Source organism: Eleutherodactylus coqui, chromosome 4, assembly GCF_035609145.1.
Source record: "Eleutherodactylus coqui strain aEleCoq1 chromosome 4, aEleCoq1.hap1, whole genome shotgun sequence".
NCBI classification, from domain to species: Eukaryota; Metazoa; Chordata; class Amphibia; order Anura; family Eleutherodactylidae; genus Eleutherodactylus; species Eleutherodactylus coqui.
In genome coordinates this window covers 75,260,129-75,286,499 of record NC_089840.1, presented here as the reverse complement: position 1 = coordinate 75,286,499, position 26,371 = coordinate 75,260,129, and positions in this window count along the sequence as shown.

Genomic DNA, 26,371 nt, shown 5'->3' with positions numbered 1-26,371 from the left:
GTGAAAGCTATGTCAGTTATGAACTAGTGTGAGTTTCTACTATAATTTACACTACCTTCTGGAGTAAATTAGAGTTAATCGAATGGGTAGCACATGGCTACACCCCCCTGATTCCAGGCCCAATCCACTTTTTGAAAAAAATAGCTCGGCTTGGAATAGAGCTTCAATAAAATTCACAATTTTGCAAAATACATGTGTGTATACATATATTTATATAAATATATATATTTCAGCACAGCAATCATGTGAACAGCATACAACAGCCCCAATATATATTTCTGTATGTTGTTTCAAAAATTGAATATACCCAATTATATTTGCAGGAAGTAAATCTGCTACAGTATACAGTCCTGCCTGCATGTTGTCCCTCTCTTCTACTATTACAATTCATGACCTTTATGCTGATCAATATTCAGCAAGCTATCCAGCAATCTGTTATGTTCTTTGGATGTCCATATGTAATGGCAACATGATACTGCCATGTGCCATACATTGTAATGTGAATATTTATCAGGAACAGTTTGTAGCAAGGAAGGCGATGCATAACTAGTGAGACTTGAAGCCACCTCAGATGTGCAATATGTACTGCCAACATCTGGTCATTAACTCCCCGAGGGATGTTGTTTCAATAGTCACAATCACCCACACAGAGAAAGATGACTGCATGCAATTGGAATGAGAAGGCTATTAGGCTATTACAACATACTAACAAATGAGTAGGATAAATCTGTAGAAGGATTAATAATTGTTGACTAATAAACATTGCTTCATGACTCAGATATATGGAATATAGCTACTAAATTGTTGATAGCATTCACTAGAAAATCCTTTGAATCCAACAGCCCGATTTTTACAGTTAGAATCAGGAGGCCTTCATCCAAATCAGATGGTCAGCCAAACCCACCGATATCCATCTGTTATCTGCATATAACTAAATTGTTCTCCCAAGGGTCAGCAGCTGAAAACAATGTTATTAGCGCTCCCGTGGAAAATCACAGCGTGCGGTCCCTGCTTTCAGCTGGCCGGCTGAACAATGGTTTTTATGCTGAACTAAAAATCATTGTTCGACAGAAAATCAAACAATGGTAGCATTTACATGCAACGAATATCGCTCAAAGGACATCATTTGAACAAATTTTGAGCGATAATCATTGCGTGTAAAAGGCTCTTTACGGATGGATTTGTTTGCTTTGCATATACAATGAGTGCAGTGTTTACTCATCCTGGGAGAGGACAATATACTTATTGTATATGCAAGGGAGAAAGACAATGGAGTCCACTGGCCAGACAATCTCTCACACAAACACAAGCCCAACTGCTACTGAGTTTACATAAACTAATGAGGGAAAATACAGATTATTAGGTGTGAGTAATTTTATTAAAAAATGTCGTTAGTTCGTTAACAATTCGTTCAGTCGTGCAGTTGTTTAGGCGATAATCGTACCATGTAAAAGGGCTTTAAATCATACAGACATGATTTACCCAAAAGGTCTGCTTTATTATCATTATCATAACATATTTATGCATCTTATCATCAGTCATTGCCCTACTGAGTTTGTGCACAGAATGAGAGGATCTCATAACATTGGAATTTCCCAACATGTGACTCACATCTGTTAGTTTTAATTAACATATTAAAAAGTTCAGGAATATTTGTTAAAACAATAGAGAATATAATTTTAGACTTAAGGCCATGTAGGGTTAATAAGTGAAAATAATGCTTTCATTGTTAGTACAAAAAATACATCAAGAAACAGGGAGTATATGAATAATTGTAAAGACACCTGTCTTATGACTAAGAAATAAATGGTTGGTTTTCTTTTGTAAATTCCTGACAATCATGGTGGGCCCACATCATCTTTTACTTAAATCTGTCAAAACATCATATTTATACGTCTGTCTTTTCATTAGTAAACTTAATTGTCAAGTTTACTGAGAAAATACCATTCTCACAGTTTATTTGTTAGGTGTATTCTTATCTATGCCTGGGATTTTCCAATTGTCTAATTTTAATCAAAAGTAGATCATGTCTCCCCAAGGTCATTTAAAATTTTCCACCAGTTGTCTTTAAAATACAGCATTGATCGGAATGACACACATTTACAAAATACAAGTATTGATAGAATTAAGGCCCATTTACACGGGATGAATGTCGGGCAAATGATGCCCAACACTCATCCGTGCACATACTCTCGTGCTGCTGCATAGGAGCTAGTATTGCTGGCTCACAGCGGGGAGGCTGGAGGAGATTTCTCCCCTTGCGCTCCCCTATTGACATTGTTCAGTATTGAACGGCTGCTACTTACACTGAGCGATCAGCAATCTGCTCATCATCCATCGTTTATGCTGCATCAACGATGAGCTTATCATTTAGTGTAAATAGCAGCCGTTCAGTACTGAACGACCGCTATGTTATGTCAATGGAGAGGGGAGGGGGAGCACGAGGAGAGAAATCTCCTGCCGCCTCCCCGCCCCCCTGCTGGCCACTCTGTGAGCACGCCAGGGCTTCCAGCTCTCGTGCAACAGCACAGGAGCGGTTGTATGCGGGGCGAGTGTTGGGCATCGTTTGCCCGACATTCGTCCCGTGTAAATGAAGCTTTAGAGAGAACATACATATTTAAAAACACATTTTAACAACAACAAAGTTGACACTCAAGCTCTGGGTTATTTCTGTAGGATGACTATACAAACAATTGTTTATTAAGTTAATGGTCTATTTTGTTTTTGCATTTTTAGCCTTTTCGTGCATTTACGTTGAGGTATTTCAGCATCAGGGGACATGTTTCTGAGTCTTCAGTGTATGCTGTGCTGGCTGCCAAATAAACTTTAGTTAAACCTTTGTTCAAAGAAACTACCTTTTATTCTTTTATGATATCATTTAATAAAGGAAAACAGAACCTTCTGGTCCACTGACACGATACAGTTTTGGTGCCCATACGTGAGGAGGTTCCTCCGCAGCTTTTTGCTCTCATTCTCTACACACTTTGGGAATTGATGCAAGGGTGATCTATATATACATATATAATTTTTCTTTTTGTGGTAACTTGCGGGTTATTCACCCATGGAATGCCATTTTTCTTTCATATGATGGGTGGCAACTAGAGATGAGCGAGCGTACTCGTCCGAGCTTGATGCTCGTTCGAGTATTAGGGTACTCAAGATGCTCGTTACTCGAGACGAGCACCACGCGGTGTTCGAGTCACTTCCATTTTCTTCCCAGAAATGTTTGCGCCGTTTTCTGGCCTGTAGAAACACAGGGAAGGCATTACAACTTCTTCCTGTGAAGTTCCAGCCCTATCCCACCCCCCTGCAGTGAGTGGCTGGGGAGATCAGGTGACACCCGAGTATATAAACTGGGGCCGGCCGCGGCTCGCCACAGATGCACGCTGAGAGACATTAGGGAAAGTGCCGTCCTGCTGTAGCTGCTATAGGGAGAGTGTTAGGCTGTTATCTTCGTCTTCAAGAACCCCAACGGTCCTTCTTAGGGCCACATCTGACCGTGTGCAGTACTGTTGAGGCTGCTTTTAGCAGTTTTGCACTTTTTTTTTTTTGTATATCGGGCGTGCAGACCATAGCGTCCTCAGTCTGCAGTCATTTTACTGAGTATAGGGACAGTACTGGTGAGGCAGGGACAGTGGTACAGGGAAAGAGATATACTGGCTATATAGGCAGTGGGCTTTTTCAAAAAAATTGGAAAAAAAAAATCTTTAGGCTGCCTGTGACCATGTTCAGTTTACTGCGTGCCTGCTGGGGGTTTTAGACGCTCACTATTACCCAGCTAGGTGTTACTGCAGCCTTGCGCATAATTTTTTCTGGCTGCACTGTGCTTTCAATAACCACAGTCATCCTCCAACAGGGAAATCCATATATAGGCAGTGGGCTTTTTCCCAAAAATTGGGGAAAAAATGCTATATTTGGGCTGCCTGTGACTGTCTTCAGTTTACTGCGTGTCTGCTGGGGGTGGTTGTCGCTCATTATTACCCAGCCAAGCCTGTGACCGTGTACAGTTTACTGTGTGTCTGCTGGGGGTAGTAGTCGCTCATTATTACCCAGCCTTGTGCATAATTTTTTCTGGGTGCACTGTGCTTTCAATAACCACAGTCATCCTCCAACAGGGAAATCCATATACAGGCTATATAGGCAGTGGATTATATAACACAGTATTGTTAGAAAAAATTGTCACCGCGCTACGTGGTACTTGTAATATATGTATAAAGAACACTTTGTCTTTAGCGATAAACGTAAAGACAAGAGATAATGTAGGAAAGACACTTACTGGGAAGGAGGGGCGTGTGTGGATTACAGAAACCCCCTCCTTGAAGTGTAGACTCCAATCACTGACGACGGTACACACCGGTGTACTGGATAAAGTCCAAGGTTTTATTAAACAATCCACCGATTGTGGAAAACGTAACAGACAGGCAACGCGTTTCGGTGTCTAAATGACACCTTTCTCAAGCCATATGATACATAAAAGAAACATAAAACATGTACTCACATTTATAATGAAACCGAAAATGGAAATGCTCAATGCATCCGTGGGTAGCGCCATTTTGTGGGCGTCATACTGTGACAGCGTATGACGTGGTGGTAAGGGGGGGAGGGAAAACCAGCGTTGAAACAACTAAAAGAGGAAGTATAAGCAAGGGTGTGTGGATTGAGGGCTTAGGGATAACTGTTGGATTTATAGGAGAAAACGAGTGGTGGAAAGTTAGAAAAACAAAATATAGTATAGGGAAAGCGAATGGTTACAGGGGGCGTGCTTTGTAGCGCGTCGTGGTCACGTGGGGACCGCATACCGCGTCATATTAAGGGAGGGGCTAAAGTATGATACGGTCACGCTGTTGGCTGGTGTTTTTCCCACCTCTTCTCCCCCTTCTCCTTTTGAGAGTCTTCTTTGATTGTTGGGTGCTATTTTTGTTGAATTGTAATCGTTTTTGGTGCTTGTGTTGTCTTTATGTTCTTGGATGAGGTGCTCCTGGTTGTCCTCGGGCTCACTCGGTGTTGTATTGTCATGTGAGATTTCACTGGGATCGCCTGTTCTGACGGTGTCTCTCTTTGGGTAACCTCCTGAGGAGGCCTCTTCATGGTTAAATCCAACGGGTTGTCTGGAATATCGTTTTTTTCTGGAAATTGCACTAGATTTCCTGTTTTTTCTGTTATAGGGTTTAGAGGCGACGCTGGACCTCTCCCTAAAAAAGATGATGGGGAGGAGCCCGTGGCTCCTTCTAATAAAGTTTTCTCCAATGTGCGGGGAGAAATGTAGGTGGAATGCTGTGATGTTTGGCCCCTGTTATGTGAAATACTGTTGCTATGTGTTGGAATATTGCATGGCACCGTCTGTGTAGTATTATATGAGGGAGTGGGATTGTGGTGTATTGGTGTGTTATTATGTGACCTATTAGTCCTCATCCTATCATGATTATCCATTGTTATAGGAGTGGGAATATTGTAGAAAGCTGGAGTGGTGGTTCTATGGTCTTTCCTCTTATGGAAATTGGGTAAATGTCTAAAAGGGGGGATCCAGTCATCTTTAAAAGGGATCCTAGGGGTGTTGCGAGCTAACTGCCTGTGGGGTTCCTCCCACCGTTTCTGCGGAAACGCGGCCCCTTGGTAATTCCTATTAACATAGGTTCTATTCCTGTTGTGGTTGTAATCTTTAGATGTTGTGTTATTGTTTGGGCGGTTATGCCTCCACAAAGTATTATTATTGCGGGGTCCTCTATCTCTATTATATGTTGCATTATATTGAATTCCAGAATTCTTAGGTTCATTGGTCGCAGTCTCTGGTTATCAGTTTTTAATACACCGCAGATCATTTGGCCAGTCACCAATTTTATATTCTATAATAACAAAAAAGTATTCATTACTTATTCCAACAATTGTTTTATTAATCAATTACATTGTTACTGGAGCAATCCATAATCATCGTTAGCTTTTATTAGCTCCATTCAGCAGCCCAATAGAGTGGGGCCGTGCCGCACTGCCGGTCATGTGACCCTCACAGCTACGTGACTATTTAATTTAATCCAGTCACGCCCCCCCCTAAAGGATGCGGCACGTTTTCTTCACGTCATCGCACTCCAAATCGCATCCCCAACAGTCATTCAACATGGCACGCTAACATAGCGTGACCGCGTCACCAACAAACCCCTTTCATTAGGATGATGCGTCACGCAGCCACCACGTGACCGCACCATCCAATAAGCTTCATCTAGCTTATTGACACGGCATGCCAACAGCGTGACAGTGTCATACTTTAGCCCCTCCCTTAATATGACGCGGTACGCGGTCCCCACGTGACCACGACACGCTACAAAGCACGCCCCCTGTAACCATTCGCTTTCCCTATACTATATTTTGTTTTTCTAACTTTCCACTACTCGTTTTCTCCTATAAATCCAACAGTTATCCCTAAGCCCTCAATCCACACACCCTTGCTTATACTTCCTCTTTTAGTTGTTTCAACGCTGGTTTCCCCCCCCTCCCCCCTTACCACCACGTCATACGCTGTCACAGTAAACCCCGCCCACAAAATGGCGCTACCCACGGATGCATTGAACATTTCCATTTTCGGTTTCATTATAAATGTGAGTACATGTTTTATGTTTCTTTTATGTATCATATGGCTTGAGAAAGGTGTCGTTTAGACACAACGAAACGCGTTGCCTGTCTGTTACGTTATCCACAATCGGTGGATTGTTTAATAAAACCTTGGACTTTATCCAGTACACTGGTGTGTACCGTCGTCAGTGATTGGAGTCTACACTTCAAGGAGGGGGTTTCTGTAATCCACACACCCCCCTCCTTCCCAGTAAGTGTCTTTCCTACATTATCTCTTGTCTTTACGTTTATTGCTAAAGACAAAGTGTTCTTTATACATATAATACAAGTACCACGTAGCGCGGTGACAATTTTTTCTAACAATACTGTGTTATATATTTCTCTGTGAGGGTTACCCTGTATCAGGGAACCCCTTTTAAATGTCCTGCAGCTCTCCTGTTAACACGTGGATCGGGTACTTGTGGAACCCCAGTGAAGTGGAGTTTTGAAAACCTTGTGGCGCATTCCTACCCTACTTATCTATATAGGCAGTGGGCTTTTTCCCAAAAATTGGGAAAAAATGCTATATTTGGGCTGCCTGTGACCGTCTTCAGTTTACTGCGTGTCTGCTGGGGGTAGTTGTCGCTCATTATTACCCAGCCAAGCCTGTGACCGTGTACAGTTTACTGTGTGTCTGCTGGGGGTAGTAGTCGCTCATTATTACCCAGCTAAGCGTTACAGCAGGCTTGCGCATAATTGTTTCCTGGCTCTGCTGTGTCCGTTACATGATCGCCGTCATCCCGCCAGAGGGAAAGAGTATACATATATACGCTGCATACGGTGTCTGTCTGGTTTTTCACCTCACCATTTTAAAAAATTGAAGCAAAATACTTAAGGCCTACCACTGGCCTTTGGCCACTTGACTGGTTCTGCCCTGTGAATTCCAGTAGCTCAGTCATACGCACCTAGGTCTGACTACAGGCTTGCGCATAATTGTTTCCTGGCTCTGCTGTGTCCGTTACATGATCCCCCTATACTGTGCTCCTCCTATACTGCTGCTAGTGATATGTTACTGGGGCCTGTCTAGACTGCTACTACTACTGAAATGGAACTAATACTGTGCTCCCCCTATACTGTTGCTAGTGATATGTTTCTGGGGCCTGTCCAGACTGCTACCACTACTCAAATGGAACTAATACTGTGCTCCCCCTATACTGCTGCTAGTGATATGTTACTGGGGCCTGTCTAGACTGCTACTACTACTGAAATGGAACTAATACTGTGCTCCCCCTATACTGCTGCTTCGGAATTGTTACCGGGGCCTGTCTTGACTGCTACTATTACTGAAATGGGCGGTTGGGCAGCATGTTACCCAGGAGAAGTGGCAGCGGAGTGTCATGCAGGCAGTGATTGTGCTTTGTTGGAGGTAGAGTGGTGCTTAGCTAAGGTATGCCTTACTTATGAGTGTTTTTCAGAAGTAAAAATTGTTGGGGGGGGGACGCACTCTTGCCGCTATTGTGGCTTAATAGTGGAACCTGTGAACTTGAGATGCAGCCCAACATGTAGCCCCTCGCCTGCCCTATCCGTTTCTGTGTCGTTCCCATCACTTTCTTGAATTTCCCAGATTTTCACAAATGAAAACCTTAGCGGAGCATAGGTCCCATACAAAAATGCTCGGGTCGCCCATTGACTTCAATGGGGTTCGTTAGTCGAAACGAACCCTCGAGCATCGCGGGAAGTTCGACTCGAGTAACGAGCACTCGAGCATTTTGGTGCTCGCTCATCTCTAGTGGCAACACATCAGGAATTCATTTCTACACCGTAGTTTTAGTAGAAAACTGGGTTCACCAGCAGCAGTTCAGCAGTATTCACATAGTTGTAACAGGCATCACAGTGCAAATGCCGTAAACAATCCCTGGCTGTCTAGCCACTAACTACGTAACATGGGGTTTTCATTCTAACTATCAGGCCTAATGCCTCAATGTAACACAACAGCACATTAAGACCTCCTTCACACAGGTGACAAAGTCACACGATTTTGTAGCGTTGTTACAATGCTACAAATTGCATGCATGAGAAGCCCGTGCTTTCCTATGGGTTCCTTCACATATGCAATGTTTTGTAGCATGCAACAAAACGACACAAAAACCTCACGGGTCCAGCAATATGCCCGCGACTCGTGGGGTTTTGTAGCCCATGTTTCCCTATGAAGCCTTCCTCCCTGTTGCATCGCAACATTGGTTCATTCACAGCCATTCATCGAACACTGGCTGTGGTTGGCTAAGTGTCAGCCAATCATAGCCAGCGCTTCCAGGAGGCGGGAATTTTTGAATCCCCGGCCAGAAGAGAAGAAGATGATTAGTGCCGGGGACACGAGGAGAAAATGCGACTGGGCTGACAGTGCGGGAGAGGTGATGTATGTGTATTATATTTTTTCTCTTCTGCTAGGGCTTATTTTCGGGGAAGGGTTTATTTCAAGCCTCCCCCGAAAAGCCTCACTGTATAGCCGCAAGAAAACGCAGCGATATCACACAGACCAGCAATGTGATATCGCTCAATTTTTTGGCGGCAATGCTGTGTCGCCCGTGTGGAGGCCTTAAGTCCACACTATCCCTTTCAGGGAGTGATCTCAGGTGCATCTTCCCTGTCGAGACCTTGCAGCTTGTCAGTCTGAAACACGTCTCCTCCAGGGGTCCCGGGGTAACCAATCTCTCTATATGCTCCTCTCTGGGATCTCACAGGCCCTCATCCCAAGCAGGACAGTCTCCTCTAACATTAAGGAAATCCATACACTGCAAGTCAGTGTGTCAGGAGGTTTTATCTCCTCCAGACACACCTATACAGCTGTCCCTGCTAATTATTCCCAGTCTATCTGTTTTCACACCTCCTAAAGGCCATCTTATGTTATATATTTTACACAGTAACCTCAAGCTATGCCTCAGGCACCAAGAACATGGGTAATACTTTAATATTTTTTGCTCTTTTTTGGAGTCTCTTTTGATGCCTGATATTACTACCCATTGCATTATCATTATAGAAATAACGGCGGAGGTCAACCTGTCAGGTACAATTGACTTTATGCATGTTGAAGTCATAACCTTGCCTCTGGATTCTTTCTTCTTTTTGCTCCTTCAGATTTGTCATCTGATATTTGTAATCCAACCACCTGATTTTGATATCCGGTTTGCCTTCTAATTTCACCTTCATCCATTGCCTAATGGGTTGTGTCATATGAAGAAATGTATAAAGTGTTCCCCAGCTGTCCATTATCAATCAGCTGCCGTTCAGGACACTGGAAAAGTTGAGCCGATATCCTTCCCTGTGATGATAGATAGATAGATAGATAGATAGATAGATAGATAGTATGGCGTGGCTACCTTAGTCCTACATGGTTTTGCAATACTGCTGTGTAGCTTGTAGGTGGAAGAGTTAAATGCTTTTCATCTTATAGGAAAGCTGAGTGCTGAAATGGAGCAAAGACGGTCATGTTTTTCCCCAGGGGGTCTGTGATGTACAAGAGCCAAGCTAAAAAGCAGAGCTGGAAGAGTTTACAATACTAGATAAGAACAAAAATTGGCCCTTCACGAGCCAGTAACTTCTCCGCCCCATTTCTTGAAGCTAGTTACAGGAGATCTGATAACTTTTGGCGCCAAATTCTAACAAAGAGACTTCGCTCTGAACAAAGAAAAAATGTAATTTGTAAATTATGACTGATCTGTACGTCGCAGCCCACTGACAAGGATATTTTGCGAAATGCCGCATCACCACGAATAAGATACACGGACTCATATTTTTGCGGGATGCTCAGAACACCCAGAACCACATATGTGGGAAAGTATATACCCGAGGATACTTGTGTGTAGACTCAAATCATATGTAAAATCATGACTAAAAATATGCCGGGCCCATATCCAAAAACAGAGGTCATCCCGCTGAGATATGACTGAAAAAGAAGAACTATGATTTTTCCACAAGGGATATAGAATTCCACCCCAGCTGTCTTGAATGACATCAGAGGGGGTGGGGCAAGAGTGTTCTGAGGGACCCTTTATAATGTGGGACCCCACAGGCCCAATTGGTCAGCCCCTTGGAGGTTACTATGCTTGAGGACTGTCCTGAAATTCTGTGAGACTCCACACAAAGAATGGTAACACTCTTGCCTATTACCTTGCAACGTCATTTTTGTATTTTTCTGTAAATAAGCACTGCTACTTTGTTAGAATTAAAAACTTTCAATTAATTAGTAAACCGCGTCCGTGTTAACAGAAAACCATATCTCTAAAGACACAATTGTGGGTAATTAGCATTTGGGTCTAACGCCCGTGAACGTTGATGGTGGCAGTGTGTATTTGTACGGGCATTGTAGAGCTCTGGTGTGCGCTAGAACGATCAGGTCGTGATTTGAGTGTGCAGAAGCCTGGGAAAGCTGGTACAAATCAGCCTGTATTTTAACGACTTCAAGCTTGGAATTTTAGTAGCGTGAACGATCGAGGCTCTGCCATGACGGTTGGTAGCGACAAGTGCGCTCCGAATAGTAATGAGTAATTGAGCACAGGGCTAGGCGGATTGCTGTAGAGTTGTGGCCGAAGATGAGGATTGCTTGTCCGGTTGATATGCAGAGTGTCGGAAAGTTGGGTACCAGTCACTACACAATCTACGCACTAACCCACGCTCACGTGACAAATCAGGGACAGAGGCTGGATCGATAGGTATCGTCCCTCTCTCTCCCCCTTGCTACGTAACAGGTTGCGTCTTGACTTCTCTCGCAGTGAGGACCATCGGCCTTATTCCTGATTTCACTTCTGCTTCAGGGCCCATCCACACTGGCATTGTCACAAACATTTCACGGATGCTAAAAACGTCCATGAAAAAACATGTAAAAACACAAGCATATGCTTATAAGAACGATTGGGAATTGAAAACCAAGCCAGAAAACCATACACATACAGCTATTTTGGGGTTTATGCCACACAGGTTTTGGCTTGGCTAGTGGCCACTGATGTGGGTCGAGAAGGGTATCATCTCTAAAAGGTGAGTGAGTGAGGCTTATAAGGCCATGCATGCTCCTCTGGGAAATATATGCAAATAAGGAAGATATAACAATACCTCTGCAGCGTCACCTATTGAATGGCAGCCCATGTCATAGGTCTTTCTCTAGCCAAGCCAGATTATGAGCTCCACTTTGAAGTTGAAGGTTAGTTTTCATCCATCTCCAGGTGGCGTAAATGAGGAATAATTGTTTGCAGGCATCCAGTACCAAACCGCACAGCAATTATTCCTCGAGCAACTCTCTGTAATGTAATGATCCACAGGTAATGTTCAGTAAAGCAGATGTTTAGTGGATAATTATAAATAATAACTCATCCAGTAAATGACTAGAACTATTTATATAACATTTAATTAGATTCAAACGATTCATTTATTATCATTATGCCCATTGCATAAGACATTTTCCCTCACATTTACCAAAGCTCAACACAGCTAAAGAGACAATAGATTCCTTGCTTGCTATGATTTATAGATTATGTAGGAATGACCGGCCATATACTATATACCAAGTGTACAAGAATAAGGAAGATTCCAGGGAACAGCTATTAACCCTTTCCAATCCACTGTCTGACGTCTGAAGACATTATGATTTAAGGCAGTACAGCTCCGATGTTGGAAAACATCCGTTGGGATTCTCTTACTGTATATTGCCAGCCTCTCTGCTGTCGGAGCCTATCCAACGTGTCACCTCATGCAGTACTGGCTTTAGCCAGCATATAGCGCTGTTGTATAACGGCAGAAAAAGAGTAAGCCCCCTAGGAAAACCAGGATACAGATTGGATTGGAAAGGGTTAACAGATCAGTCATAAAATTTGCCTTCAATGACCATTATATTTTGTCGCACTGAAAATAAGATACAATAAGATAAAAAAATACGTTCACACTGACCTGCTTCTAGGTGGTAGGTGTAAAAAAAAATCAATAGAGATAAAATATTTCATTAGAAATGTGGCTTATCTTGCAGGAATGTAGTATAAAGTATAGAGCATAAAATAATGTGTTCCTAGCAAAGCTTGCAAAAGCGGCACTCGTTGGCCGGATCAATCTTGCAACATTATGTACAAGTGACACATTAAAGCACCATAAAAATGTTGTATAAAGCTAAAACGTCTTGAGAAGATCTTGCCATCAGAGGGAATGCTCACTGTGTCCCTGCAGCCGCATCACTCACTGCCTACTCAGCTACAACTAAAAATGACATTAATGACTAAAGCAGAGGTGAAAAAAAGATTTAATTTGCTGATGACAGATTCCCTCCCTACGAAATAGGAAAGCGTCTTTTTTCATTTAAAATCCCTGCTTCTCCCTGAGTTATCAGGGGTCAGGAACGGTAGGTATACTTTCTCCTTAGGGAGAGCACCAAGAAGGTGGGATGAGACTTATAAGGCCATCCATACTCCTCTGGGAAATATGCAAATTAGAAAATTGAACAATACCTCTCTAGCGCCACCTATTGGAAGGCAAGTTACGTTTCGACCATCTGGGTCTTTGCCAAGCTTGATAAAGACCCAGAGGGTCGAAACGTAGCTAGTAACTTTTGGCCTGAAAGAATAACATTTATTGATCTACTTTGCCGTCGCAAACTCTTTTTCTTCAATGTACAAAAACTCTCGTCTTACATCATTACAATGATTCTTGTTCTGCCTATTTTCCTCTAATTATTTCTAAAGTAATGGTGCATCTATCCCAAGCATACATCCTTTGCTATTTTATTTTTATTCTGTCTTCTGCGTAGCAATTTCTGCCCCTTTTAACACCACAACAGTACCAGTGACTTGTCCTGGACTGTTCCTGACAATTCTTTTGCTTACTGGTACTTGCTCTGATTCATAGTTTTCCAATTTGGCTTGTCTGTAGCAGTTAATGCCAGTTGCTACCCTAAGAGGCGGGTCCTCTACAGGAAACTTCCTTCAACTGGTCACTGATAAAAAAACGTTTTTCAGGCCCGTGCCAAGCTTAGGTGGCATAAAGAAATCCACTTGTTCTGCCAAGTACCAATGGAAAAATTACATGTTTTAACCACCAGAGAAAATTGCATATAATATAGGGTGTTGATACAAAATATTTACAGGTAATTAGGGGCTGATATATAATTTCTGTAATTGCACTTGGAAAAACAAGTGGAGGAAGTGATAATTAAAGTTCATTGCAGGATTATATAAGATCAAGACTCATGGCAAGGGCTAGACAGAATGACATGCAACAGTTAACCTCTTTGATTCCATGATGTTTTGTCTGCTTTCCTAATGCCTGTACCCTGCTGATAGATATACTGTACATATATGCATATACAGTTTACAGCACATGTTTTCTAACATTGGTAATGATAGCATATATGTCATGCAGCGGACATAAATCCACTGTACCTCTGAACCGATTTCATGTAAAGGGGTTTTCCAAGTACCCCTAACATGGGTGGTGGTGGAGGGACATACTGTATATTAAAAAAAATAGCTTTCCAACCATGGCTCACAGCTTCCCTGGTCTTCTCTTTACAAGTGCTACACTGGTCCCAGCAGCTGATAGAAGGCTGGACAAAGATGCTAACAGTGGCATTCCACAAACCTGTCTCATGACAGGTTTACAGGACATCACCAGGCCTTCTGGCCGTGTGACATCACCTGTTAGATACCATGGTGTTGGACAGTCAAAGTAGTGGGCAAAATTTTGGAAAACCTCTTTCTTTAACCCTTTCCAATCCAATTTGTATCCTGGTTTTCCTAGGGGCCTTGCTCTTTTTCTGCCGGTATACAATGGCGCTATCTGCTGGCTAAAGCCAGTACTGCATGAGGTGACACGTTGGATAGGCTCCGACAGCAGAGTGGCTGGCAATATACAGTAAGAGAACCCTGACGGGTGTCTTCCAACATCGGAGCTGTACAGCCTTAAATCATAATGTCTTCAGAGGTCAGACAGTGGATTGGAAAGGGTTAAGTCTTGCTCTGAGGGCAGCACCTACAGATTCCCGGTTTTCACTTTCCTCCTTTATTTCCGCACAGCCCTGCTTTGGCGGTCCATTAGTACTATGCCGTTTCTTAGACTACCCAATGCATACTGTGCATTGGTGATAAGTAGTGCTGAGCGATTATTGAAACACAAAGCGGACATAAAACCCTATCCAGATGTTGCCCTTGGTCAGTTTTGATCATAGAACTCCAGTGCTACGAGGCAGCAGAGCTAACAACTGAGTCACCATGCTTGGACTTTCTTTTCTAGATGAGGAGACAGAGAAACACAAAAAGAGAAGTCCATGCAGATGTTGTCTTTGGACAGATTTGAACCCAGGAACCCCAGCACTACAATGCAACAGGGAGAAGAAGAAGAAAGTGAGGGAGAAGACATAATACGAATAAAAAGTAGAAGGAGGAAAGAAAAAGAAGGCAATGAAGGAGAATAAGAAGTTCTTCTTATCTTTTTTCCTCCTTCGGAGAAGGAGAAGCAGGAGGAAGAGGGAAGACACTTGGTGGCTCAGTGACTAGCTTTTGTATGTACTTTTTGTGTTTGTTTTTTTTTTGTTGCTCTTCATCTTCTCCTCCTCTGGAGAAGGAAAAAGAAAGAAGTAAGGTGACTTGGGTGTTAACACTGCTGACTTGCGGTACTGCAGCTCTGTGTTCAAATTTGTGGAAGAGCAACATCTGAAGGGGGGATTATGTTCTCTGTGTTTATTCTTCCTTTGCTCTTCTTTCTCCTACAGAGAAGGGATAAAGGGTGGTGGCTCAGTTTCTAGCATTGGTGCCTTGCAGTACTGGAGTTCTATGTTCAGATCTGTACAAGGACAACATCTGAAGGGTTTTTTAAAATTCTCTTTGTGTTTATTCTTCCCGTTTTTCTCCTCCTCTGGAGCAGAAAGGACAGGTGTGGTGTTTCAGTTGTTAGCACTGCTGAAGTTGTAGGTTCTAGCCTGACCAAGGGCAGCTTCTGGATGGGGTTTTTATGTTCTGTTTGTGTTTATTGTTGTGGTGGTTCTCCTCCTCTAGAGCGGAACAAATGATTGTGGTGGCTCAGTTGTTAGCACTGCTGAAGTTGTAGGTTCAAATCTGACCAAGGGCAAAACCTGATGGCCTTTTTTCTATTCTCTTTAAGTTTATTTTCTTCTGTCCTCTTTCTCCTCTGGAGATAAGTTTGGTGACTCAGTTATTAGTGCTGCTGCTTTGTAGTGCCAGAGTTGTAGGTTCAACTCTGAGTAAGGGCCACATCTAGGGTATTAGTGTATCTTGACGCCACCAGGAATTCCTGGTGGAGTCGAGTTTGACAGGGGGTGACGCTCCCTGTTCCTGATTGGGTGGAGACTTTGCTCGGCTGCAGATCCTGGCAGCCCAGTAGTAGACAGCAGAATGGGTCTTACATAAAGGCTGCAGTGGCGACTATATTGGCACATCTGCCTGTGCAGCAGCACTCCCCAGCGCCAATGCCGCAGAACAGGTCACCGACCTCTGTGTTTAGCCTCAGAGCAGGGTCGGCAGCAGGGAGGGCAGACCAGACTGAGGCGACTTTCCCTGCAGCAGCCAACAAGCGCGGCACCCTCCTTCAAACACATGTGCGCGAGAAATCTGTGGCCGCAGCATAGGGGGAGAGACAGTGACAGACGCCAGGGCCGGACTGATGGCACTTTCCCAGCAGCGGCAGCCGACAATCACCGCACCCTCCTCCTTGAAACACATAAGGTGAAAACTCTCCCCGCAGCATGGGGGGAGAGACAGTGACAGACACCAGGACCAGACTGGGGGCTGTGATTGCGGCCAGAACACAGCGGCGCATGGCACTCGCTGACATTACTCCCCCACAGACAGCTGTGGTAAAGTGCGGCGGGGGACTGCCACTGGTAGCCATCAGTCACAGACAGCAGTAGGAGGACAGCAGGGAGGGCAGAGCGCAGAGGGGGACAGCCGGGTACCTGCTGTCAGAGTGCTGGAGCTCCACGGCGGCCGCTTGTAGAACAACAGCAAGGTAGCAGGACCTTCAATCTTGAGCCAATCAGAAGCTAGGGTGTGACAGGCGGTGTTCCTCATCCAAGCCCTGTCAAACTCCTAGCTTCCGGTGGCGTCAAGATACAGTAATACCCACATCTAGAGAGAGTTTTTCAAAGTTTTTCAAGAAGGTTAATATGTTTTAACCTTTAAACCACCTTACTCCATCAGATAACTGTTGCCTACTAAGTTAGGGGTGACATTAATATATTCAGTTACCATGGTGCTCTCCATAAATGTGTTATGCAGTCCTTTTCTAGATGATTCTCCTAATGCTTCCGCAGATTAAATTTCAAGGTTCTGCCTGGCTGAATTTATTTTTCAGAAGGCGCAGAAAGGTAGTTTTATGCATGTACTTTCGCTCATACTAATATATATGAAACACAGCTTATACGATTATATGAGGATCAGTAGTGGTCCTACTCACTGTATTTCCTGGGTCTGGATTTTATCATGACATGTCATGAAAGTATTTTTTGGAATGAAACTTTAACCCTTTCCAATCCAATTTTGGATTCAGGGGTTCCTAAAAGGCTTTCTTTTTTTGCTGTTATACAATGGTGCCATCTGCTGGCTAAAGCCAGTGTGTGTGCGCCAGAGGCTCCAAGGTTGAGTGGCTGGCAATAGACGGTAAGAATACCCTGTTGGACGTCTTCTGACATTGGAGCTGTACAAGCCTGATTCAGAATGTAGGAAGGCGTCAGACACTGGATTGGAAAGGGCTAAAGGATATTTTTAATACTATGTTTCTTCTGATACTGTATGTCATTAGGTCATGCTAGAACTAAGTGCTGGGATTCTGGCAGAGGCTGCGGTGTGATGTAGCGCTCCAAAATGCTCCCTTTATTGATTTTCATAGAGTTCTTAGTCTACTCTCAAAGCAATATTGATTTCCCTGTGCAAACAAATATAATGTACAGATGCACATACCGATCTGCATACCTGCACAATGCTAGCATCTACTCAGTAGGCAAGATCTATGCAGAACAGACATTTACAAGTCTTAGACAATCATTGCCAAAAATACTCTTGCTGAAAATCTCATCTGTCATCAAGAAAGTACTTTATCCCAGAGATTTACAAGGTGGTAATAGACCTCCAGGCTGGATATGAATAATTGCAATCTAAAGCATGAAGGTATCCAGGGAGTAGTGTTAAATTTATAGCTGGCCCTTCTTCTAACGCTGTATATCTCTGTTCGTGACGACTCTCCGCATCAGGCATCAAAACTGTATTAAACATGATTAACGTCATTTAAACCTTTTAGTGCTTACTCGTTGTAGTGAGATCTCATAAAATTACCTTAATAGTATAAAAAACAGGAATTTAACCATTTTTATGTTGCTTTTGAGACAGACATAAAAGTCAGGATAAGTCGAATTTAGTAAATCATTATATGAATTATTTATGAGCGATAAATATGTTCATTTGCGCTATCGCTTCAATCCATCTTCCACGTGTTTAGCTCAGAAATACAGTGACTTAAGGCCTGTTCACATCTCGTTTCTTCCTCCGTCTCCGTTCAAGCAAGATTCCATTCATTTCACGAATTAGTGCCATAGAGAATAGTGTAATCCACTATGCTATATTCTCAAGGACAAATGCTGGAAATTAAATAAACACACTCAAATACAGACTTTTTTGGTCTCCGTTTGAGCAAGGGTCAATTCACACTGGGGTATTTCCTGTCCAGATTCAGTATGTAGTTTTACTAACTTAACACGGACGGAATTTGGACCCCTTAAAGGGGAATCTTTTAAATTGAATATACTGTCCAAACTGCCGGCATGATGTTATAGAGCAGGAGAAGCTGAGCAGATTGATATATAGTTTTATGGGGAAAGATTCAGTAGAACTTGTGTTTTATCCAGGGGCGTAACTAAACGTTCAGGGGCCCTGATGCAAAAGGTGAGCTGGGGCCCCCCTCTATCTGTACCCATACCCATACCTAAACCATGCTGCACAGAGGCATAACTTGAAGCTTCTGGGCCCCAATGCAAAACATGTAACAGGGCCCCCAGCTTTAATGCTTTATTCATAGTACTCGGCTTCCTATATGGAGAAGAGAGGCCTTATGGGCCCCCTAAGGCTCCTGGGCCCAGGTGCAACCGCATCCCCTGCATCCTCTATAGTTACGCCCCTGGTTTTATCCATTTATATCTCTGCATATTCTGAGCTGAGTGGTCCGGTGGGCGGTCCTAGCAGGGATTGACAGCTATTCCTGTATATACAGTCACACACAGATAACTGTCAGTCACTAATAGCTCCGCCCATTGGACTTTTCAGCTAAGAATTTGCTGATATATAAGTAGATAAAATACAAGTTCTACTAAGTCTTGCCCCATAAAGCTATATATCAATCTGCTCGGCTCGTCCTTCTCTATAACATCATGCCTGCAGTTTGGACAGAATGTTGAAGCTGACAGACTCCCTTTAAATTGGTGCATTTAAATGCGCATTTTTATATAATGTGCATGTGTGAAAAACACAAGGAACACATATGCAACATGTACTTAAAAAACGTACATATGCGCCAAAAACAGACCTACACGCACAGTTCAAATGGTGCGTTTTTCACAGACCAGAATTGCATACGCCTGTATGAGCAAGGCCTAAGGGAGGCCTTTGCTTTTGTCTAGGCTTCTGTCTGGATGTGAGGGTTTATTTGTGGTTAGTAGTTCTCTCTCGTTAGATATCCCACAGATGTCTGTTGTCTTGCAAAATGTCATGTTAATGTGAAATATTATAACATCCCTGACAATAGAAACATTTATATGTATCAGGCACTTTAGACTCAACATGACCCATTAGTATTTATGGTGGGGGAATCCGAATTTAAATGTTGCTTTTGGAGTATAGAGAATTCCTGGCTTATGTCTATACTTCTAACACTGGCCTTTCCCCTTCCCCAATATATGATGCTTACAGTTTGGCTGAAGGGCGGGTTGTGAAATGTCTCATGGGACTATGAGAATAAGAGGCCAAGAGCAGTGTGCAAAGCTAAATACCCAATGCCAAGAATATATTACATAAAGCACTTTATATCCTGTGCTGAGTCACGCTGGGACTTAATGGACCGATGATAGAGAGCACGGGTCATTCTCTTCACTTCTGAAAGTGGGGCATTATACTGAAGAATAACTTATTTTTAGTGAAACTTTTGTGATTCTTAGACATTGTTTTCAAGATGTATTCGCATCTCAGTGTTTCCTGACTGAGAGGAGAAAGCCATGGCTTGGTCCCCGACCACCTCACCGAGTGTTACGGAATCAGTGAATGGCAGTTATGGAAATAGCGCAGCACAGTTCTCATGTTACGGAAACAGCGCTGTTTCTGTATCCCCCATTCACTTCAATGGGAGTTACGAAAATAGAATAAAGCTGCCGTTTTGGTTCTTTCCATAAGGACTTATTCACACAGGCGTATTCATGCTCCATATTACGTATTTTTTACACGCATAGCACAAAGCATTGAATCCCCATTGATTACCATTGTGGCATTAAGATCTATGCTTTTCACATACGCAGGAAAAGAAGCAGCATGTCCTATTTTGGTCCGTTTTATAAACTGAAACTGCTCATTGAAGTCAATGGGACTGCACAAATACCTGCATGTACATGCGTATTCACGCATAAAATCAATGCGACCTGCTTACGTTTATTTTGCGCTCATAAATACACAGTGATTACGCGTGCAAGAAAAATTGTAATCAGGGCCAAAATATGTAGAGTATTCACGGACCGAAACAAAATATGTTTTTCACTGATCTTCAATTGGTGTTTCCTTTCATGACTGGGAATACAGGGCTAACAGTGTGGAGTCAACCACCCTGTTGTATTCCCTATGTAATGGCTCGACAGCTGCGACAGGGTGGTGCTTTAACGGCCACGAGGCAGAAATGAACTAGCGGCACAATGTCAGCCTGAGCCACGTTATGACACTTTTTGGGTTGCATGTTTGTTATGCCTTAAGGTTCCCCTGTCATTTCTAAGGCCCAGATTCAGGACGTGGGGCCGTCCTTGTTGGGGCGATCGCCCCACATTAGGCAGGGTTTTTCCCTTTTGGCTGTTAGGGCTAGATTTCCCATTCTTTCTCCTTGGCGTGTTTGGTGGTGGTTTTTGTGTTACATAGTAACATAGTAGGTTAGGCTGAATGAAGACAGTGTCCATCTACTTCAGCCTGTTTCAACCCCTTTGTTAATCCAGAGGAAGGCAAAAAAACCCAAAAGGTGTTATACATGGGACCTACTGATCTTTTTTTGTCCCATATGAACATTGCCTTGCATCAGTGCTGGGTGTGGTATGTTAACACTCAGCACACACATAACATCCTACCCTCAGAAGGGCATACAACACTTTATTGTGTTTCCTTTTTACAGCATTAACTGTGTGATAAAAATTCCATGTAAATTTTATTTTGCAGATCGGTAAGATTTTGGTGATAACAAAAACTATTTACGGTAAATTTGGTATGTTTTACTACTTTTAAAGAATAAAAATAAATAAAATGATCCTTTTGCTACCACACACACACACACACACAAAGCCTTTTTGGCAATGGAGCTTGCTGTTGGCAGAGCAAGCTTTAGTTTTTATTCGTAACATTTTGGGTTGTATATGAGTTTTTGATTATATTTATTCCATTCTTGGGAGGAGCGGAGTTTAATTTTTCACAGTCTTTACAGTGTGGGATAAATAACATTATATTTTATTAGTATGGACCTTTTGGGATACCGCGATATCAGTTATGTTTTTTTTATGTCCGAAATAGAAAAATGATTATTTTGATTTTTTTTTTTTTTTTCTTTACATTTTTTTTACATATCTAATTAAAAATGTAAACTTTTTCCACATTGAAGTTTATAAAAAGCTGGATCTGTATAAGATGATAACTATGTTTCACGCTTTAAATCAAGCATCTCTTTTAGGTATGACTGGGGGTATGGTATTTGATAAACAAAGCCAAGGCTAATTAGCATAATTTATACAATACAAAGTACAGTGAGTTGAAGCTAAAGGTATAGGAAGCAGAAGTACAATCTATTGTAATACAGGAATAATTGTTCTATTACACCCCCTTGTGCATGCCGCAAAACAACTTGAGGAACTGCCCAGTGGACAGCTACAATTTATGGTAACCTCTTTTTAAAGGGGTTTGCGGGGATATTTTTATTGATGACCTATCCTCAGGTTTTGGTGTAGATTTATTGATGACCTGTGGATTTGGTGCAGATCTGAAGCAGACCTCAGCTGTGGATCTGCACCAAAATCCATGTCAAAATCCACACCAATGGGATCTGCACCAAAATCCATGTCAAAATCCACACCAATGGGGTGGATTTTGATATGGTTTTTGACAGTGAAAGGATGTCGATTTTGTGCACATGTTCTGCTGTGGAAAATGGGCAATTCTACTATATTTGAATGTACTCTTACACTAGTTTTATTAAACTACACTAGGTAGAAGCGGCACAAACCTAAATCAGCTCATAGCAGGCATAGAATTATTTGTTTATCCAGAGATGGGTAAATCAGTCCAACCACCTCCTTTTCATATAGTGATGTGAAATACCACCGGTCTTCTAAAATCTGGTCCGTTACTTTTTTTCTTATGGAACATTGCAGCTATTTATTTTCCAGAACGTTCCCTCAGGGCAGCCACATTGGAGACAACACTTCATTCCTGCATTGTCTGTACAGACAGTATAGTGTCCTCCAAGGCAGCTTCAATGAATGTTAATTTATTGACAGAGAAACTTTATCAATTATTATAGTCTCCAGGAAGTGTGGAAGTGCAGCCCTATCCTGAGGAGGCCAGGTAGTGAGAGGAGAGATGTACAGTAGATACAAAAAGTCTAATGCCATGTTTCTGTCATGTTAAAACAATCTTTGCCCACTCTTCCTTGCATAAGCACTCCAAATCTGTCATTGCGAGGGCATCTCGTGTGCAGCGCCCTCTTCAGGTCAACCCAGGTCAACCCACAGATCTTCAATGGGATTTAGGTCTGGGCCTAAATCCCAAGACTTTGACCTTCCTCTGGCTAAGCCATTCTTCTGTTGATTTGGAGGTCTGTTTTGGGTCGTTGTTGTGCTGAAAGGTGAAATTCCTCTTCATCTTCAGCTTTTTAGCAGACGACTGAAGGCTTTGTGCCATAATGGACTGATATTTAGAACTGTTCATAATTCCCTCCACCTTGACTAAAGTTTCAGTTTCAGCAGCAGAAAAACAGCCCCAAAGCATAATGCCGTCCCCACCATCTTTACTGCGGGTATGGTGGTCTTCTGGTGATGCGCAGTGTTGGCTTTGCGTCAAACATACCTTTTTGAATTATGGCCAAAAAGTTCACCCTTGGTTTCATCAGATCAGAACATGTTTTCTCACTCACTTTTGTCATACTTGATGCAGGTTTTGGCAAAACATAGCCGGGCATGGATGTTTTTCATTATTAAAAAAGGCTTCCGCCTTTCCACCCTACCCCACAGCCCAGACGTGAAGAATATAGGAGATGGTTGTCACATGCACTAGACAACCAGTACTTGCCAGAAGTTCCTGCAGCTCCTCTAATGTTGCTGTAAGCCTCTTGGCAGCTTCCGGACCAATTTTTTTCTGATCTATTAAACAATTTTTGAGAAGCATACAGTTCTTCATAATGTCACTGTTGTGCCAAATTTAATCCACTTCTTGATGACCGTCTTCACTGTGTTCCACGGTATATGTAATGTCTTGGAAATGTTTTGGTACCTTTCCACTCTAAAAGTTTGCAGTTTGTTTTTCAATGGCATTGTACAGATAACGGGTGACACTGAAGGTGGAAATAAATCGGAAATAATTCATCTTTGTTGGATTTTTTAAAATGACAAAAACATGGCATTTTAATAGAGGTGTATAGACTTTTTATATCCACTGTATACAGAGCCTTACCTGTTTGTATAGTGTTAATATCCTGCCTCATCTAGGCCTCCAGCAGTACAACAGACCTGTCATCTGTCATCAGCTCTTCCACTTTCTAATGATAACGAGCTGACTCTGCTTATACTATCACAATCTATACAGCAAAACTGACAAGTAAGCTACAGAAAACAAGAAGTCCCAGCTTATTTTGCTTGCTTTGATGGACAATGCAAAAACTTAAATATTTCAAGATTTCCTTTATAGAAAGTAAAGAAGAATACAAACACAGCGTTAAAAAAAAATAAAAAAATAAACTATTTAAAATTTTTCGAATAACTCAATTTTTCCAGTTATTTTTGATATTAACACAGTTCAAGTATAGAAATAATGTGAAGTGGTTTAAGCCTGGGTTCACACAGGGCGGATTTGCCGCGATTTTGCCGCGTGGAATTTCACCGCGGCAAATCCGCCTGCAGCCGCTAATCTCGGGATTAGCCAGCCATGTGGACGAGATTTCTCAGAAATCTCGTCCACACAGGACGGCCAATCCGCTGTGGTAAGTCCGGCTGGAACCGCGGCTGCAGCCGCCGCAGCCGTGGTTTCAGAATATGCAGCATGTCCATTCTTTTTTTCATTCCACTGCAGCCGCGCTCTCCTCTATGGGAGCGCCGGCCACAGCGGAAGAGCGAGCGGCCGGGCCGCTTCAAAGCCGCCGCGGCTTTTTCCGCAGCGGTTCTCCCGGCTGAAATCTCGCGGTTTTTGCTGCGGCCAAACCGCGAGATTTCCCACGGGAATCCGCCCCGTGTGAACCCAGGCTAAAGGGTTCAAAAGTCAGTTTAAAACATAGAAATATTATGAAATTTTAACCTAAAACGCAACAATATTCTGAACTTATGATTTTAATCAAAGGGCTTTTTTCAGGGAACATATTAAGGACAGCGGCTCTGCAGCAGAGTAAACAAATTATAGTTTGAAATTGGATGCAAACTATTCGTACAAGTGTTTCAATTTTTGTAGATTACTTTCAAACCGTCTGATTTTATATAACCAGTGTTGGAAAAGACTGAATTACAACACCTTCTCGGGCAGGATTTGGACAGTTTTGCTCTTCGGGACAGAGCACATTTCTATCATAATGGCAAGAAAAAGGCAATAGATGAAATAAGGGCTCTTCCTCACTTGCGTTTTTTTAACGCTGCGATATTGCTGCGTTTTTTTAACGCAATTGTCAATGGGACTTTCTAATGTTAAAAACGCATCACACAAAAATCGCAAAGCACAAACTTGCGATGCGTTTTTAACATTAGAAAGTCTCATTGACAGTTGCATTAAAAAAAGGCAGCAATATCACCGCGTTAAAAAAACACAAGTGGGTAGAAGCCCTAAGGCAGACAATTATAACCTTTAGAAGTGTAGGTTTGTTCCACAGAGAAATTGCCAAGAAAGCCAAGGTGGCAGACAGTACAATTTCCTATGCCATCAAAAGGCAGTTGGAAACTTTGACAAGAAGAGGTCTTACAGACCCAAGGCCCCTGCAAAATCAGATGACAGTCAACAGTTTGCATGATTGGTGACTCACAGCACAAAATCTTCAAGCACAGCTTAATACAGCAAAAAATAAACAAGTCTCCATCCCAACTGTGAAGAGAAGACATCTATCTGCAGGTTTGACAGGTAGAGTATCTGTAAGAAAGCCACGGCTAAGATTGTAAAATATAAAAGAAGACTTGCCTGGCCCAAGCATCACCTCCAGTGGACTACTGTAGTGTGGAACAAGCTCTTATGGACAGAGGAATCAAGATTTGATATCTTTGTTGCATCGCGCAGGGTTTTTGTAGCCGTTGAGTAGGTGAAAAGATGGTTCCTGAGTGTGTGACACCAACTGTCAAACATAGAGGAGGAAGCGTGATGGTCTGGGGCTCTTTTACTGGATTTAAAGTTGTCAACTTGAATGGGGTGACTGGTACAGTGGACAAAAAGAGCTGCCACAGCATTTTGATACATCATGCAATATCCTCTAGTGTATGCCCAGTTGGTCAGAGGTTCATATTACAGAAAGATAAGAATCCAAGACAAACATCTAGGTTATATCAGAACTACTTAACAGGACAAGAAGAAGACGACAGGCTTCAAAGAATAGAATGGCCTGCACAGTCTCCAGACTAAGGGCGAGCACCCACTGGCGTTTTTTTACCTGCGTTTTGCGTTTTGCGTTTTGCGTTTTTCCTGCACAGGCATAGAGATAACATGTGTTCCTGTCCACTGGCGTTTTTTTTGCATTGCGTTTGCGTTTTTAACATAGGAACTGTCAGTTGCATATGTGTCCTTATTTTTCTCCATGGAAATTAATGGCAAAGCCGCGAAAACGCCGCGAAAACGCCGCGAAAACCGCCGCGGAAAACGCGCGGAAAAAACGCGGGACACGCGGCGAAAACGCTGCGTTTTTTTCCCGCGGGAAACGCAAACGCCAGTGGGTGCTCGCCCTTAGCCTGGATTCACACTGGGCGTATTCCCGTCGGAAATCTTGCGGTTTGGCCGCAGCAAAAACCGCGAGATTTCCACCGGGCGAAACGCCGCGGAAAAAGCCACGGCGGCTTTGAAGTGGCCCGGCCGCTCGCTCTTTTGCTGCGGCCGGCGCTCCCATAGAGGAGAGCGCAGCCGCAGGGGAATGAAAAAAAGAATGGACATGCTGCATATTCTGAGACCGCGGCTGCGGCCGCGGTTCCAGCCGGACTTACCGCAGCGAATTGGCCGTCTGAGAAATCTTGTCCACATGGCTGATTTGCCGCGGCGAAATTCAGCGCGGCAAAACCGTCGCAAATCCGCCCTGTGTGAACCCAGCCTTAAACTGAATTGACTTTGTTTGGGATTAACGCAAAGCAACCTACCAGTGCAGCACATTTATGGGAACTTCTGCAACA